General features: G+C 42.5%; 1 protein-coding gene across 14 annotated transcripts in view; it reads left to right on the top strand.

Moving 5' to 3' along the window:
* NRXN3 (neurexin 3) overlaps positions 1-17,309 on the top strand; it is a 1,536,364-nt gene that overhangs the window by 204,617 nt on the left and 1,314,438 nt on the right. The window lies entirely within an intron of this gene.

The following is a 17,309-nucleotide window of genomic DNA, read 5'->3' on the forward strand; positions in this document are numbered from 1 at the left end:
CCCCATGTGCATCACTTTACATTTTGCTACATTGAACTGCATTTGCCATTTCTTAGCCCACTCACCTAATTTATAAAGGTTCACTTGGAGCTCTCCGCAATCCTTTGTGGTTCTCACTGCACTACATAATTTGGTATCATCTGCAAATTTGGCCACCACGCTACCCACCCCTACTTCCAGGTCATTTATGAATAGGTTAAAAAGCAGTGGTCCCAAAACGGATCCTTGGGGGACACCACTCCCTACATCTCTCCATTGTGAGAACTTCCTATTTACACCCACCCTTTGCTTCCTGTTTCTCAACCAGTTCTGAATCCATAGGAGGACTTCCCCACTTATTCCTTGATTGCTGGGTTTTCTCAATAGTTTCTGGTGAGAAACTTTTGTCAAAAGCCTTTTGGAAATCCAAGGAGGCAATGTCCACTGGTTCCCCCTTATCCACATGCCTGTTTACACCCTCAAAGAACTCCAGTAAGTTTGTAATGCAGGACTTGCCTCCGCAAAAACCATGCTGAATCTTCCTCAGCAGGTCTTACTTTTCTGTTTGTGTTGTATCTAATGCAGCATAGGGATCCAGACCCAATTAGTGTAATCTGTAATGTATAAAAACTATTCTGTTAAGCAACTCCCTATCTCTAGCTATAGTATCTAACATAGAATACCCCCTTGCAGATCTTGTGCTTGTATGGAAAATTTGCATGTCAGCCCTGACTGTTCTTTAGGGTTGACAATTATACCTTGCACATCCCTGGAAGGAACTGGGTGGCAGGGACAAGTGTGCTGGTATTTCCACTGCACATGATGTCACTTCTGGTGCAAATCATCATGTCAGGGACAATGTGATAGGATTCACCAGACTCTGTATTTAAGGGTTGACATCACTTCCAGTTTGGCACCATAAGTAATGTTGTGTACCAGCAACCCCATCCTCTCACCCCTCACTCCCTGGCCTGTGAAGTGTTGGCAGGGACTGGGGAAAATTCTGAGGAGACCTTTCTCCCTCTGCAGGCATGAACAGCTGAAATGGAAACTAAATGATTTGAGAGGACACACATGGGAAGGCATAAAATAATAGCTGTGGCAAGGACAATAGTGCCCTGTTTGCAGAGCACTGGCTAGAAAGGACCAGCTACTGTTTAAAGTGAATTTATGAGAAGGGAGAGTAAAAACTAAAGGTAGCCCATAAGCAATTTCCCTGTCATTGCAGTATGAGCTTTGCAATACAGAAATATAGATTGGAAAGGACCCTTGCTCTGCAATTACCTCTCTTGTTGCTCGTGAAATCAAAGAGCAGCAAGAGCTGCCATTGTGCATGCATGCATGTGTGGGTAGTTGCCTTGTTTGGTACTTAAGAATTCATTGGCAATTGCCTTAATTCTTACCCACTTTATTAGCTTTTGCCAAGTAGTTCAGCTTTTACTAAGGGCAGTGGGGTTTATGGCAGCAATATTTCTCAGTGTCAGAGATGAAATACCAGGCTAATCCCAGTAATGTAAATAGCAGAAGGAAAGCAATCTCATTTTGAAGGAGTCTTGTTAAAGTCTTCTGCTTTGGAAGAAGCAGCCTGCAAAATTTGGAACTCTTTATGCTTGCTAAGAAGATAAATCATTTGTCTTAAGTGACAGGAGGCAGCAGAGGTCTAATTTCAGCCACTGCCTTCCCCAGTAGCCAGTAATCACATCCCTTTGTGGGTTGCCTGGCCTTATCCTGAGTGAAGCTGAATATCCATGACTACTGAATTCCATAAGCATTGGAGGTGCTCAGAGGCCAGAGATGAAATATTCTGGCTATTCTCTTCTCAATGATGAAAAGTAAGATTGGGGACAAAGAAAAATGAAAATCTGGAACTCCTGTGTTTTCTGGTGAGTGATATATGGCTGGGCTGATTTCTTCAAGGCTGAGGTATTTGGGACAAATAAGGTATTGTCTTTGGATGTTAAGCAGTGATGGGCATTGTTATGCTACAAACATATCCATTGTATGCCAGTTAAACTGTCATTGGTTTTCCCTAAAGAATACTGGGAAATGTAGTCTGGTGTGCTCAGAACCCCCTGTTAAAGACAGCTAGCTCCCTCACATGGCTCTAGTTTCCAGAGTTCCTTGTGGAGAAGCTATTCAACAAATGTAAACTTGACATGCAGACAGCTCTCTGGATTGAAATCCCATTCAGTCATAAAGCTTTTTGTGTGAACTTTGACTTGTTACAACCCCTCCTCTTAACTGAGAACTGTAACATATTTTGTATGCTGAAAATATTGTGGAAATCTGTTTGTCTTCTGCGGTGGAATGATTTCTGGGACGGGATAATATGAAAATGTGGTTCATGCATTGAAAATCCATATATGGCTTTTCCAGAAAAGCACGCAAGAAGCTGCCTTGTACTGAATCAGACCCATGATCTGTCCCAGTATTTGGGTGCTGTGTGGTTTCCGGAATGTATGGCCGTGTTCTAGCAGCATTCTCTCCTGATGTTTCGGCTGCATCTGTGGCTGGCATCTTCAGAGGATCTGCCACAGATGCAGGCAAAATGTCGGGAGAGAATGCTGCTAGAACACGGCCATACAGCCCGGAAACCACACAGCACCCAAGTGATTCCGGCCGTGAAAGCCTTTGACAATACATTGTCCCAGTATTGTCTACTCAGGCTGGCAGCAGCTCTCCGGATCTCAGACAGGGGTCTTTCACATCGCCAATGGCCAGGTTTTTTACTTTCACAGGAAATGCCAATGATTGAGCCTGGGACCTTCTACATGCCAAGCAGATGCTCCAACACTGAGCAGCGGCCCCTTTCCAGCAGACAGAGAATGGCTTCTTCTGCTTGCTTCTGTTATTTTAAAATATTTGATTCAGAGAAACTTGACATCTCCTTGGCCTGTAGAGTTTGATATTCCATGGGACCAACAGAGCCTCTACCATCTACTACAGTGATGGCGAACCTTTTCGAGACTGAGTGCCCAAATTGCAACCCAAAACCCACATATTTCTCTCAAAGTGCCAACACGGCAATTTAATCTGAATATTGAGGTTTTCGCTTAGAAACGCATTACTCGGGAGTAAGCTTGGTGAAGCAACCGTGCAACACTTCAAATTGGTGAATCACGACCCTAAGAGGGTTTACTCAGAAGCAAGCACCATTGCCAGCAACCAAGCTTACTCCCAGGTAAATGATTGCGCCCAGACCAGCGTTGGTGTGTGTGTGTGGGGTGTGTGTGTGATTTTCCTCCCCTCTACATGACGGACTCTGTGCATGCGTGCCCACAGAAAGGGCTCTGAGTGCCACCTCTGGCACCCATGCCATAGGTTCGTCACTTATCTACTGTATTTTTAGCCCACCTCCAAGAACTGGTGTATTCCTTGATATGTTAATAGGATAGAGATGACTTTCTCCAGATTTGGAACTAGATATTCAACAAAATTGAACTTCATTCTTGGCTCCCTTGGAGAGCTGGCATGGTGAGCAAAAATTCAACAGGACTGACAGTACAATGACACTGAATGATGTAGCAGCAGTTTTAATTCCTGTTGTCTAGATGATACATGGATGCAAGGGTTCTAGCAGTTCCAGGACTTTTCAGGCTGGCCTAGTTGCTCCTGAAGGGAGGAAAGAGAAATTCTGGCACCCAAGTGCAAATGGGCTAGGTGATCACTTGGACATCGCTCTCCATCCCATGTTCTCTATAGTCCAATGTCTTTTAGCACTCTGCATGGCAGTGCCAATTGTGTCTTTCTGAACCCACATGGGAACTGAAGAGGTGGACTGCAGAACTGTATTCTTGAACATCAAGGAATTATTCATTCATGTCAAGGTACAGATCTCCCATGTACTCAGGGTTTTGTTCCATTAGAATTGTCAGTAGAAGTCTGAGAGGCTCCCAAATACACCATGAATTTCACCATGATGTCCATGGGAACCCCCTTCCTGGTGACCTTTTCTGAAGAAACAGAACTGGTGGCCCGGGATTAATTCTTGGCTGTTTTCTGTATCCTGTGTGTCTTCCTTCTCTACAGATGAATCTCTTTTCAAGAACAATCCATGAAAAATCTGTCCTAATCCCCAATACTTTATCATGTTGCTTGTTAAAAATGTGCAGTTTGGCAGCTGTTTGTTTGTCTTAATAGGCTGCCCCTCCCCTTCTTGGCTCAGGGTGGCTTGCAATACAATTCAAAAACAATAAATATTGATTAATAAATATATTAACATCCTTGATAGACACAAAATTATGACATTTATGAAGGCTGTCTTCATGATCTCAATTGGAGTTGCAATTTCATTGACTTCACAGTGTGCTTTGGCAATCGTATCCTTAAATGGTATCTCAAGTTAGCATTTGGTTGGTGCAAAATGTTGGGTTTAAGTCCCAAACTCACTGAATATGTGGTAGAGAAAACCATTTTCAGGGGTTTGAGCAATGACAGTAGGAGCGAAAAGGCTATGAGGAGAAGGATGGAGAAAATGTGGTTACTGAGAAAAATATGGAAACCCCTCATGTTCTGGCTACTCCTGGACAAAGACTGAATGCAGCACCTGAGGGTCAATGAAGCTGAATGAGAGATCGCTATGCAGAGGCAGGTAATAGCAAACCATCTCCAGACATATCTTGCCTTAAAATCCCCACCAGGTGTCACTGTCAGTCTGTTGTGACTTGAAAGCAAAAAAGAGAAAACACACACACCTTTGTACAATCTCAAAAACTATAATACAGTGATGGGCAACCTTTTGAGCTTGGTGTGTCAAAATTCGCCAAAAAAGGAGCATAACTTGGGTGGTGTGTCACTTCGAGAAAAAAACCATACTTTCGCGATATTTATAATTTAAATAACAAAAATGTATAATTGTAATATATAACTGTATTTAATAAACCAAAAGCTAATTATTTAACTTACCTGCTTAGTGACTTCTTTGTTCATCCATCAGTCGGTTTCTTTTGTTGGTCTTGATATTATTTAACAGTTCCAAAAGATTTCCCCTGGCTTCTGATGTTCAGGGTGAGAGATTCTCGACAAAGCCCGACACCCCTTGCAGCCAAGGAGCATGACGGGTCTCCTTCTCGTGTATCAATCTGCCTGTCACTTATCATCATCATCTGTGGCTAGACGGGCCAGGCTTGGAAAGGGATGCTGAGGTTTGGGAACTCCTTCTCCACAGAGGATCTCCTGGCACTTGAAGTCGCTGGCCCTTTAAGTGCCAGGCAAAGAGGTGCATTTACCCAACTGTGAGATTTTATTGGTTTCCAAGTTTCTGGCTCCAGCACTACTATGTCTTGGCCATTCAATGCCTTGGTGATTTGCTTTGGGGCTATGTTTCCTGCGCAGGGCTGGTGACTGCCCTCAGGAAAGTGGGGCCAAAAACTTGGACGATGGTTGCTGTGGTTATGTGTTTGCTGGTAATGGTGATCACAGGGCCCACAGAGATTCATCCTCCACAGCATTCCTCTGCTCCCTGCTCCGCCGGCCAGAAGTGAGGTCAAAGATCCTGCCTCGGGCCCACGTCCTTGTGCTGCTGGGGGAGCTTGCTTCTCTCCCCCTCTGCCCACTCTCCCAATGCCTCCCCGGGCACCACCTGCAGGTGGACCCACGAGCGTTCCTGTCCAGGCCCGGGGTTAGCAGCCAGCTCCACCACCTCTTTTTCTCCTCCCACTCGCCTTTCCCCTTTCCGCCTGCCCACACGCCACAGCCTCCTGCTCACCCGCCTTGTCCCTCTCGCAACCTCCCTGCCCTCTGCCCCCTTCCGCCCTTTTAACCCCTCCCCCCTGTGCCCTCCCCCGGCCCTGGTGCAGCTGACGCGCCCAGCCCCCACAGCCCCAGCTGAGCGCCGTTGCGCTAATCAGCGGGGTCGCCGGAGCACTGCTTGGCCCACCTGGGGCTTTCCCCGCACCTTCCGGGTTCGCGGGGACTCCTTCTGGCAGGGTGTAGGCCCGCGCCGGGGCTCCCATTTTGGGGGGGAAGCCCTGTCGCCATGGGGAACCCCCGGAGCTGTCGCTGGCAGCAGTCCGGGCTGGGCTGAGCTCGGACAGCATGCGGCCCCATACTTTTCTTCATGCGGCCGCATGTCAGTGAAAATGGCTATGCGTGTCAGTGCTGACATGTGTGTCATGGGTTCGCCATCACTGCTATAATAGATACTTACTACTCAGTAAATGACTAGGGCAGAGGTATTCAATGACATAGAAATTCAGGTGGCTCAGGACAAAGGAGGCCAGTGAGTAGCTGAAGTCATGCCTAAGCCATGGAGTTTCAGGAGGCAAAGGTAAGGGGGAACAGAGGAAGGGGAGCTTTGTTTGAGGTCCAGTGGCAGGAGACTAGGGGTGGCTGAGTAACTTCCTCTTCATTTTTGTGGGTCTTCTGTGCAGGCATCCTGTTAGGTCTTGAAGCCATAAGCCAATGAACGGACTCGGAAGTAGCGTTTATTGAAGCAGTATCAAAGCACCATAGTTGGCAAAGCCAGTTCTGATGAAGCTGGCATTCACAGTCCTCTTTATCCCCCATTGAATGCCCCCCTCCCATTTTCCCAGAAGGTTGTGAAAAACAGCCTTTGGAGCTAAGGCGTCCCAAGTTGGTAGCAGATAGCAAGGGAGGACCACCTGGCTTCCTGCCCTACAAGATACCAGATGCAATACAGTTTTCAGAGGTTATGGTAGGTCTGAGCATTCTACTAGCCTCTGTCAGCATGGCCAATTGGCCATGCTGACAGAGGCTGATGGGAATTGTAGTTCCTGAACATCTGGAGAGCCGCAGGTTCCCTACCCCTGTACTAGGGGAAGCCTCGAGGGACAGAGGTACCAGGGGAAGCCTAGTTGTCTACAAAGTATGTGAAGCCATAAAGTAAAGATCAAGGAAAGAATGGACAGATGGCAGTGGATACATATAGCAGGCTGGTTACATATATCTTTCTAGCAGCATTCGTTTGTTACTTTAAGCATCTCAGTCTCAATCATCTAGATAATCTCAATCATTTAAATAACATCCTCCTGACACATACACTGGGACTGCACTAGGCAGACCTGCCTCAGAGAATGGAAAGTTTGAATTTCTGTTCTGTCCCTTTAAGAGGCACTCCCTCTCCCTTCCTTTAGGTGGGAACAGAAGACCACTTGATGAATCACTGTTACAGGCAAGTGCAACATCATTCTTTCCTGAGGTGCTGAAATGAGTGCTTATGCCCATCTCTCCATATCTATTTGTTAACTCTCTCAGACTGATGAGGCAGGACTTCTAGTTACAGAAGCCATTCTTCCTCAGCTGGGCTTGTTCCTCTATGTGTTTTAATTTGTTTCCATCAGTTTACTCAGAACAGATGCCAGGCTAACTGGCAATTTCTTGAAACTCCTTCCGTACTCTTTTTAAAAATAGTTGTTACATTTTGCTACCTTCCGGTCCTCTAGAAGAGAGGTCAATTTTTTTCAATCAACAACTTCAAGTTTTATTTCCACAAGAACCACCATCACTGTGCTGTTCAGACTAGTGATTTATTTCTTTAGTAAGTTACACACAGCTGATCTTAAGTCCGGAGCATGCTGTTACAGGAAATTAGGCTCCTTTTACATGTTTTTATCTGCATATAATGGAGGACATCATACAAAGGTGGACATCATACAAAGGAAACTGCACAGTGTTTAGCAGTTAGGCGTGTATAAGATGAGAATCAGCTTCTAGGTTTCTTCAAATGACAGCATTAATTGACTGAATAGTCTCATTAATCTATTAATTCATGCACACATTTTACTTTAAGCCATTTCCTGAATAATGCCATTGATGGTTTACAATAATGCTGTCAGCATTGATGGAATTACTGTAAACAATCCATGTATGTCAGGGGGGAAAACATGAAATCTACAACAAGTTGAAATGTGTTCAAGGGCTGTTTGAGTGGAACTTAGCAGCTCAGTTGAATGCTACAACACCCTTGATTTCAATAAGAACACAATATACTTAACTTCCTCTGAATTACAGCTGTTAGGTTCAAGATTAGTTCTCTGAGCAACAAATGTTTTGTTGGCGGTTAGACAAGAAAAAGTATTACCTTCATTATATATTCTCCAAATAACACCTGTATTGAGGTTCTGTCATATTCATTTTAATTGGTTAACTAATTGATTAATTGGTTAAGAAAGAAGGTATTTAATCACCCAAGATTAGAACCAGCAGACAGCCCCAAAGTTTCCCACAGAATGAACATAGGATCTTTTTGCAGGCGAAAAATGGATTCATTTTGTGACTCATTTGTTTCCTTGGATTACATGCTACAAAACTGATCCTTTCAGAGTGAATTGCTCAAGGATGTGGGACAGCAGACATTCCAAATGATAAAATGCCAGTTGGCAGCAACTGGAGGCAGTAGTTTTTATTTGGTCTCAATATTCCAAGCATCGACAACGCCACAGTTACAATAGTAGGGCAAAATCAAGGTCTTTTTTGGCAACTGGGGTGATTAATGACCCCAGAGACTGCATGTAGCATAAGTAGTAATATGATACAGAGTGCACATTATAGGCAATTACAATTTGAATAACTTATCAGCTGAAGGAGGCAGAAGTCTGGAAAGCTGTTTTATTAACCCCTTGATATTATGATCATAGCATTTTGGGGGTGGGGGGAGAACCTTTATGAATTTGATGTGAATTACGATCACAATGACAAATGTTGATGATCTGAGAATTCCTGATCATGGCCTATACTAGGTGGTACATTATTTAAAGAAGCATTCTGTATATTTTCCAAAATTGAGGGAACAAGAAATGTAAAGACTGAAAATCCTTCAAATAACTGGCTTACCTGCCATATTCAACACATTCTGCAATTTCTTTTGTTTTTAAAGTCACCTTTGTCTAGTCTTGGAATGAAGAAAGTGCTCTGGTTATAGAACAGATTAGTAGAGTTATACTGTTTGAAGCCAATGGGCATTGAAGCCAATGGGTATAGGTGGATGTAACTATTTTTAGGATCACACTGTAAGTAAATTACATACATACATACTTTATATGGGAACTGTCCAAAAGCCCATTGGCTGTTGGGTTTTACCTTTGCAGGCTATATATCTTTTCTTTATTGAAACATTTATTTTCCCACCTTTGCTTTCTATAATGCTAAAACAGGATAACACTTCTAAGGCTCCTCCCTCTGCAAGTTCCATAAACAGAACTGCTGGTTTTATACTACTGAACCACAAGCCTCAAGGTTGGCTTCTCTGAGGTGTATCCACACGTAACATCCACACACCCATACATTTTCCTCTGCTGCTTGTTGTTTAGGGTCAGGGGACCCTCAGAGAAAAATATGTCATAGAGTCATAGAATTGGAAGGGACCATATAGTCCATCGAGTGCAACCGCATCAAATCAAATCGGCCTGACAAGTGCTGATATATGCACTGTTTGAAGACTGCCAGTTCAGGGAGCTTACTACCTTCCAAGACATCTGATTCCACTGCTGAACTACTCTTACTGAGAACATAATTATTCCTAATGGCCAGTTCCTTTCCACCCAAAATTTATACCCATTTTTGCAAGGTCTATCTTCTGCTGCCAACAGGAACAGCTCCCTGCCCTCCTCTAAACATCACCTCCCCTCTTTTTGCAGGAACAGCAAGACATCAGTATTCCCTTCAGGGAGCTTGCTCCACTCATGCAAATGTAAAGGGGAGGAGAGATTTAGTCCATTTCCTGTTCTAGGTGGCATGTAGTTCTTGGGAACTCTCTGACTCTCAGAAGCAGTTTTATTGGGGGAGGGGTCACAAGGTTGCTGTTGGGAAATATCAATTTCCATTAATTTCCTCAGTTCTCAGGAAGTTAAACCCAGCTGGTTATCTCTGAGCCTAATTTATCTCACAGAATTTTAAGAATAGAATTGGATACATGGTACCCATTACCCAAGTTGAGGCTGGGATACAGATGTGATAAGCTCCTGAGCAGAGGCATTGGAATTATGTAGATCAGACTTAACCACAAAAGATTCCTGGAAAGAATTGTCCCTAATAGTTCCGCAACAACTCAAGATAGGTAATAATTTATGGATAAAATAAAAGAATGCCTCCTTTAAACTCTAAATGATTTATGTCTGTATAAATACGTATGGCTGTGAATCATTTTTAGACTGTTGAGTTCAAAAAGTTGTGTTACTTCTGCTGCCATATAGTAATCTCTAGCTGCTTTCTCCAAATTGCTTACTTTTCAGGACTCAGAGCATCCCTCTAGATCTGAACAAGCTGTAATGCAAATGTTGTGGCTTATAGTCACAGACTATAAGAATTCATCATATGATATATAACCATAGATTTCATTTTTATAGAAAAGGTACTGAATTTCATGGAAGATTATATGCACAATGTCTTTCTACTGCATGCAAATTAGTATTGCTCAAAAGTGACATGTGTCGATCCTATCATACTAGAAATGATATAGAGCTTTGCTTTAATCTCATATGTTGAGTGCAAAACTTTAAAGGTGAAGATTTTATAGGCAATTTTTACAGAATCAATGAATATATAAAGGTGCTGTATACTGAGGCAAATGATTGGTTCTTTCATCTCAGTGCACCATATTCTGATTGGCAATATCTCTCTTTGGTCCTGCACTTTCATTCATGTTACCTGCTACCTGAGTTTTTAACCAAGATGACCAGGATTGATCCAAAGACCATTTGTATGCAGTGCACAAGCTCCACCATCAAGTAGAGGTTTTTCTAGAGCAGGGTTGTCCAACTCGGGCACCCCAGATGTTCATGGACTATGATTCCCATCAGTCTCTGCTAGCATGGCCAATTGGCCATCCTGGTAGGGGCTGATGGGAATCATAGTCCATGAACATCTGGGGCGCCAGAGTTGGACAACCCTGTCCTAGAGTGTTCCTCTTTATACTGTAAGCAGAGTGCCATGTTTAAGTATTTATTTTACCAAAAAAACCCCTGCCAATAGAAAGGTAGCTTGTCAGTGAGAGGAGACACACTGATATGCTAATTTTTTTCGTATGCATGAAAGTTTGTTGATTAGGAACAGACATTCAGCTTTCCTACCTGCAACTTTTCTTCTTGAATGAGCTAAGCTTTGGACAGATTTATGGAGGAGAAGTCGATCTATGGCTACCAATCTTGATCCTCCTTGATCTGAGATTGCAAATTCCTTAGTAGACTAGGTGCTCGGGAGCTGCAACAGCAGAAGGCTATTGCTTTCACATCCTGCATGTGAGCTGCCAAAGGCATCTGGTGGCCCACTGCGAGTAGCAGAGTGCTGGACTACATGGACTCTGGTCTGATCCAGCAAAGCTCTTATGTTCTTAAGCTTTATGCTGAATGCCAATACAGTGTTCTGGATTGGCATGCAGTGTTCTGGATTGGCACTCTTTGGCATGCAGTAGTAAGAGTGAGTGAAGTCCCTAGTGGACTACAAATGTCTTTTCCCCTCTTTTTTTCTTTTTTGCCATGAAGTCACAGCTGTAGGATTCTCAAGGCATTGCCTACCTCCATGTCACGACTCTGATATTCCTGAGATATTTTCCATCCAAATACTTGTCAAGGTTGAGAATGAGAGTGTGTGACTGGCCCAGGGTCACCCAGCAAGTTTCCGTGGCCGAGTGGGGATTTGAACCTGCATTTCCACCACCTTCCCCACTTCACCACGCTGGTCTTTTACAGATTGCTTACAATGTACCATTCATTATGCAACTATCTTGTAAATATTTGAAGTTCTTGTGCAAAGTTCTTGTAGAAGAGCATAAAATTCTTTATTGATGGATATGACCTAATTCAAGTCTTTTACAGGGGGTTGGGTTATTTGAACAGTGTGCAGACACACCAATTTTAGGTTGAAGGTGAAGGGCTAACCAGCAGACACTGCCTTAACCAAGTGCAACTTAATTCAAATGAAACAAAAAATGCTAATGATCACTATTGATTCATTAAGAAGCCTATCAGGGACCACATGCCAGGAAAGAGAGCTTACCATATGGTGCCTCTGGAAGCTATTGATTCTAATTATTTTTAAAGGATTAGAAACATTGCAGGTGTTTTGTAATAATCTCTACTGTCTATTAGAACATGCATGAAATGAGCTCATTTTGGCTACTAACGAATATTGATTTGAACCTCCCAGCTCTGTCTTTATATGGATGGCAAGAGCATGTTGGCTAAGAAATTACTTTGCTAAATGTGTCAAAGGCATGGAAGGTTGGCTAGAAAATCTGGGGAAATTAAATGAATTTGCTCCCATACATTCCTTTTCTGGATATTCTCCAGACAGTCTCCTGCGTGAATGTGTGCCGTCAAGTCTCAGCTGATTTACAGAGAGTGACCCCCATATGGTTTTCAAGGCAAGAGACATTCATGGGTGATTTGCTGCTGCCTTCCTCTACGTGGGCTGAGAGAGTTCTGATAGAGCTGTGACTGAACCAAGGTCACTCAGCAGGCTTCATGTGGAGGAGTGGGGAATCAAAGTTGAGTCCATCACACTTAACCACTGTACCACTGTACCTAAGATAATATGCTACTACTTCAATGTTCTCAGAATGTTGGGTCTCTGTTGTGTTGTGCTGTACTGTACTGAGCCCTTCGGGGGTAGAGCAGTTAAGAAATCAAATCAAATCAAATCAAATCAAATCAACTCAAATCAAATAAATATAATAATAATAATAATAATAATATTGATACTGTTGTATTTTGTTCTCTAATTATAGCTGATAATTGATATTATACAGTGTTTGATAGTTGCTGTGTGATGGCATTTAGTACTGGGCAACATGTATTTTTTATATGCAATGATATATTGCAGTGTTAAATTTCTTCTATACAGTTAAATTTCTTCTATGCAATTTACTTATGGGCAGCCTAGTGTAATACTTAGGCCCTTTCTGCACAGCAAATGTATAGTGGGTTGCAGTCAGGATAAAGTAACCCGCCTTCCTGTTTTCATGTGTGCAAATATCTGTGCAGGAGTCCATGGAAACAATGCGGGTTGCTGTCATGCCTTTGCACAGAGGAGCATTTGGTTTTTTATTTACCTTCCACTGATGTGTAGCTATGCAGGCATGCACAAATGAACCCCACAGCCATGCTGACGTCTCACAATACCACGATACAATCCTTTGTGCCTGCATGGCTACGCAGATGTAAGCCAGGACATTTTTTAAAAAGGAAAGTGCAGCAGAATAAAACTCCTTCCTGGTCATTCACTCGCAAGCGTCTGCAACCCAGGATTTTAAAAAAGACTCGTTGATAGTGCAATTCTTAAAAAACCTGGTTTGGAAGAAATAACATGGGGCAGACTCACTTTAGGGGCAAGATCCAGGTTTTTCACCGTCCTTAACCCGTGTTTATTGGCCCATGCCTTTGGCCCAGGCCTTTGTGTACTGCAGAAGATTGTGGGGATTTGGGGAGGAGGAGGAGGAGGAGAAGAAGTTTGGATATATATCCCACCTCTAGGAAGCTGCAAGGCAGCTTACAATGCCCTTTTCCCTTCTTTCCCCACAACAGACACCTTATAAGGTAGGTGGAATTGAGAGAAATCAGAAGAACTGTGACTAGCATAAGGTCACCCAGCAGGCTTCATATGTAGGACCAGGGAAACAAATTCAGTTCACCAGATAAAAGTCCACTGTTCATGTGGAGGAGTTGGGAATGAAACCTGAGTCTCCGAGTCCACCTGCTCTTAACTATTACACCATGCTGTCTTACTGGACTTTCTTTTCCCTGTGAACCGAGATGTGTCCTAGAACCTATCCAACAGTTTCTCATGGAAAATCCATAGTGGTGGTCAAGCTGTCTCTCATCTGTTCTTCTCATTGACAGTTCCCTGATAGTTTATCCTTCTAAAAAACTTCTTAAGTCCCCTTGGAAGACCATGTGAAAATTGATATGATAGTATTTGAACAATGACATGCAATAGTATTAGAAATTGGGTAATTTTTGGTAGTTGACATACAGTGACCTGGACTTGTCCAGAGGAGGGCAACCAAAATGGCAAAAGGTCTGGAATCCATGCCTTATGAAGAGAGGTTTAGGGAGTTGGGGATATTTAGTCTGGAGAAGCGAAGGTTAAGGGGGGACATAATAGCTATGTTTAAATATTTGAAAGGATGTCATGTCGAAGAGGGAGCAAGCTTGTTTTCTGTTGCCTCAGTGACTAGGACAGGGAGTAATGGCTTCAAGGTGCAGGAAAAGAGATTCCACCTAAACATTAGGAAGAACTTTCTGTCTGTCAGTGCTGTTTGACAGTGGAATTCACTGTCTAAGAGAGTGGTGGAGTCTCCTTCTTTTGGGGTTTTTTAAACAGAGGCTGGATGATCATATGTCAGGAGTGCTTTGATTATGTGTTCCTGCATAGCAGGGGGTTTGACTGGATGGTCCTTGTGACCTCTTCCAACTCTATGATTCTATGACCTTATTATAACATTTTAAAACTTCATGTTTGGATTAGAGAAAATGTTTGAGTATATGTTTGATAATGTGCAAAGAATACTTGAACCACCAATATACAAAGATTATCCCTTTTTCTGAAAATGTAATATAGGAAAATATATTGTAATAAAAATCATCACTATGTTCATTTCAATTCCAATAAAAACCAGAGGAAAGCCATTTCTACCATATAATTATACCCAGAGGAGAGCCTGACTCTTTTCGAATTCTACAGTCATGAAGTTAATTTACCCACCATCTGGACTCCTTAAGAGCTGTGAACCTTGAGGGTTCAGGTGGTCTTTTTTGAGACCTATTATAAACTCTGATCTGTCAGTTCCAGTGAGGCAGAGAAATTCTTAGGTCCAAGCAATTCATAGATGAAACTCTGTTAGAGTGTAAGCTAGATGTGGCATCACTGAACAAATAAACTACAGTGTAGTTCTTGCTAGGTAATCTGAATTAGAATCACAGTCAAGGTAGCAAATTTTCTGGAGGCTGGGCAAAGTGATGGATCATGGAGAATCCCTTGGGTTGGAAAAACAGATAAAATGCAAGTATCTTAAGGCATCTAATATGTTTGGTAAAATGCAGCACTTCCTCAGTCCTCTGCTCAAATATTCTGATGAGACTCCAGAATTTAAAACATGTGGGAGTCAGAGGAGAGAGGTTACTGCTTCATTGGAAGGAAAATTAATGTCAAAAGACAAACTGCACAGTAAATGTAAGAATTTCCCTGAACTGTTTTTCAGTTGCTTTAATTTGTAGGTATCTGAAAACTGTGTTGCCCTGTGGCAAATATAACCAATATTGCAAAGATGTAACTATACTTCGAGGGAGTGAAAGCACCTTGGTATAGCAGGGATCTTGTCAGATCATGGAAGTAAAACAGGATTGATGCTTGGAAGGAAGACCTCCAAAGCAGGCTCTGCAGAAGAAGGCAATGGCAAATCATCTCTGGTTTATCACTTATCTTGAAAACCCTACTAGGGGTTGCAATAAGTCACTGTGACATGATGCCACTTTACATACATACAGCTTTGTTTCTTATTAGAGAACACTCACCAGTTCAATTGGTGGTAAATGTAATCTGGTTTCTTCTACCCTGGGAGCCCTTACATTGGATCCTACCAACTTTCTTTTCAGTTCTTCCTGATTTTCCTTCTCACTGCAGCTTCTATCCCACACTACTTTTGGGGCCCATGATCTACAGCATAGCCTTTTCAGTGATCAGTAATGGCCTCTTGTTCTTTCACCACTGGAAAATTGGATAGGAGCCAGTCTCTTGGTTCTTACACATTACAGTTTAGATATGTGCCTATGCATTCTGACTCATCTCCTTCAGTGTTTGCTATAATGGCAGTGACTTCATAAGGTCTTGTGTCGTGAAGGATCTGTGTCCACTCTTACTCCATGGACAGTTTTAACTGGAGATGCCAAGGACTGAACCCACAATCTTCTGTATGCAAAGCATGTGTGCTACAATGGACACACAACAGCTTCATTTTGAGGCAGCTATGATACCATCTGGCCTTCCTTCCTTTCTCTGTTTCATCAAGTCCACTGTCAACCTTGAAAGATCTGGATTTTATTTTAATGGCATCTTGAGTTAATTGTAATGGCAATTTATTATGTTTTAGGTATTTTTAAATTGTTATATAAAATGTAAGCTGCCCCAAGCCTGAAAGGGAAGGGGCAGCATATTAAATCTAAGAAAATAAATGTTAGGATTACACCTAAAAATGTTCCATTTGAATGTGACAGCAGGTGTTTAAAATGACTATCATGCAGGTACAGTAACCAGGATGCAAAATTTCCACTTGTGCAAAGCAGAAATGCAAAAGGAAACAAAACAAAAACACAGCAGCCACTTGTGCTGTCAGAGTTATAGTACCCCCAGTTGGGTTTTCTCTTGTACAGGATCTTGTACAACCAGTTTTTGGATACTACAATACATAGAGAGGAAAGCACTAGATGGTGCATACAATTTTGCAAAAGCATCACTGCATTGTTGGTTTCTACTTGCGCTTTGCTGTATCCAAGCCATTGGCTTGAACTTCCTGTTAAGTGTTTATGCTTAATTGTGAATTCTGGTTTGCCTCTATGAAATATGTGAAATGTCTCTGTCAAGGTATGCCTTAATTTAAGTTCTTTGGAAATTTGGTAGACAAATATGTGACTTGTGAGTTTGAGGCCTCCTGATTAGCAGCAGCTTACTCTTGAGAGCATATTTCTTTTAATTCTTTCTCCTATGACTTTGGTATGTCTCCTATGACTCTGAACTTCTTCTTTGGGTCTGTGATTCTGCTTTTATATTCCCCAAACCTTTCTCCAAATGGAAACTTATTCCTTGGGATAATCGATATCCTGCTCGGCTAGGAAACCTCTGCAGGCAGCAAGGTGAGACCTCATTGAGATGCATCTACTCTGTCAAGGCCTGTCTGAGGGCAAATGTTCCTGGCATAGGCAGTTTGGCAGTAAGGCTGGGAGGAATCCTCGGATGGGACCCACATAATTTGATATTTGTGGCTTCTGTTAGGCACTGGCTTGAAAACCACAGGCTTTTTTAACACACTCAGCAGAATGGTGGAAATTGGTGTCACGGGGGGCATTTCCTTTATGGGAAAGACTCGGTTGAATGGAGAGGCAATAAATATGTTAATATCTCTTCCTGGTGCAGGGTATCTATAGTCCAGTTCCTTCACTAGGGATTCTTTCTATGGAAAATGGATGGAACATGAGAGTGCTCAATTTTCCAGGCTCCTTTTTAGTGTCTGTTAGAAAATCTTGATCAGCAGTATTTTGGGAACTGGGAAAGGGATGACGCAGAATTTGTGAAATTGCTTTAAACTTGCATGTGATTTTATTTGAAAGGTACGTTAAGTAAATGTTTGAAGATAATATTTCTGACTATATTGGCATGTACAA

Source organism: Sphaerodactylus townsendi, linkage group LG02 (genome assembly GCF_021028975.2).
Source record: "Sphaerodactylus townsendi isolate TG3544 linkage group LG02, MPM_Stown_v2.3, whole genome shotgun sequence".
Lineage (NCBI taxonomy): Eukaryota > Metazoa > Chordata > Lepidosauria > Squamata > Sphaerodactylidae > Sphaerodactylus > Sphaerodactylus townsendi.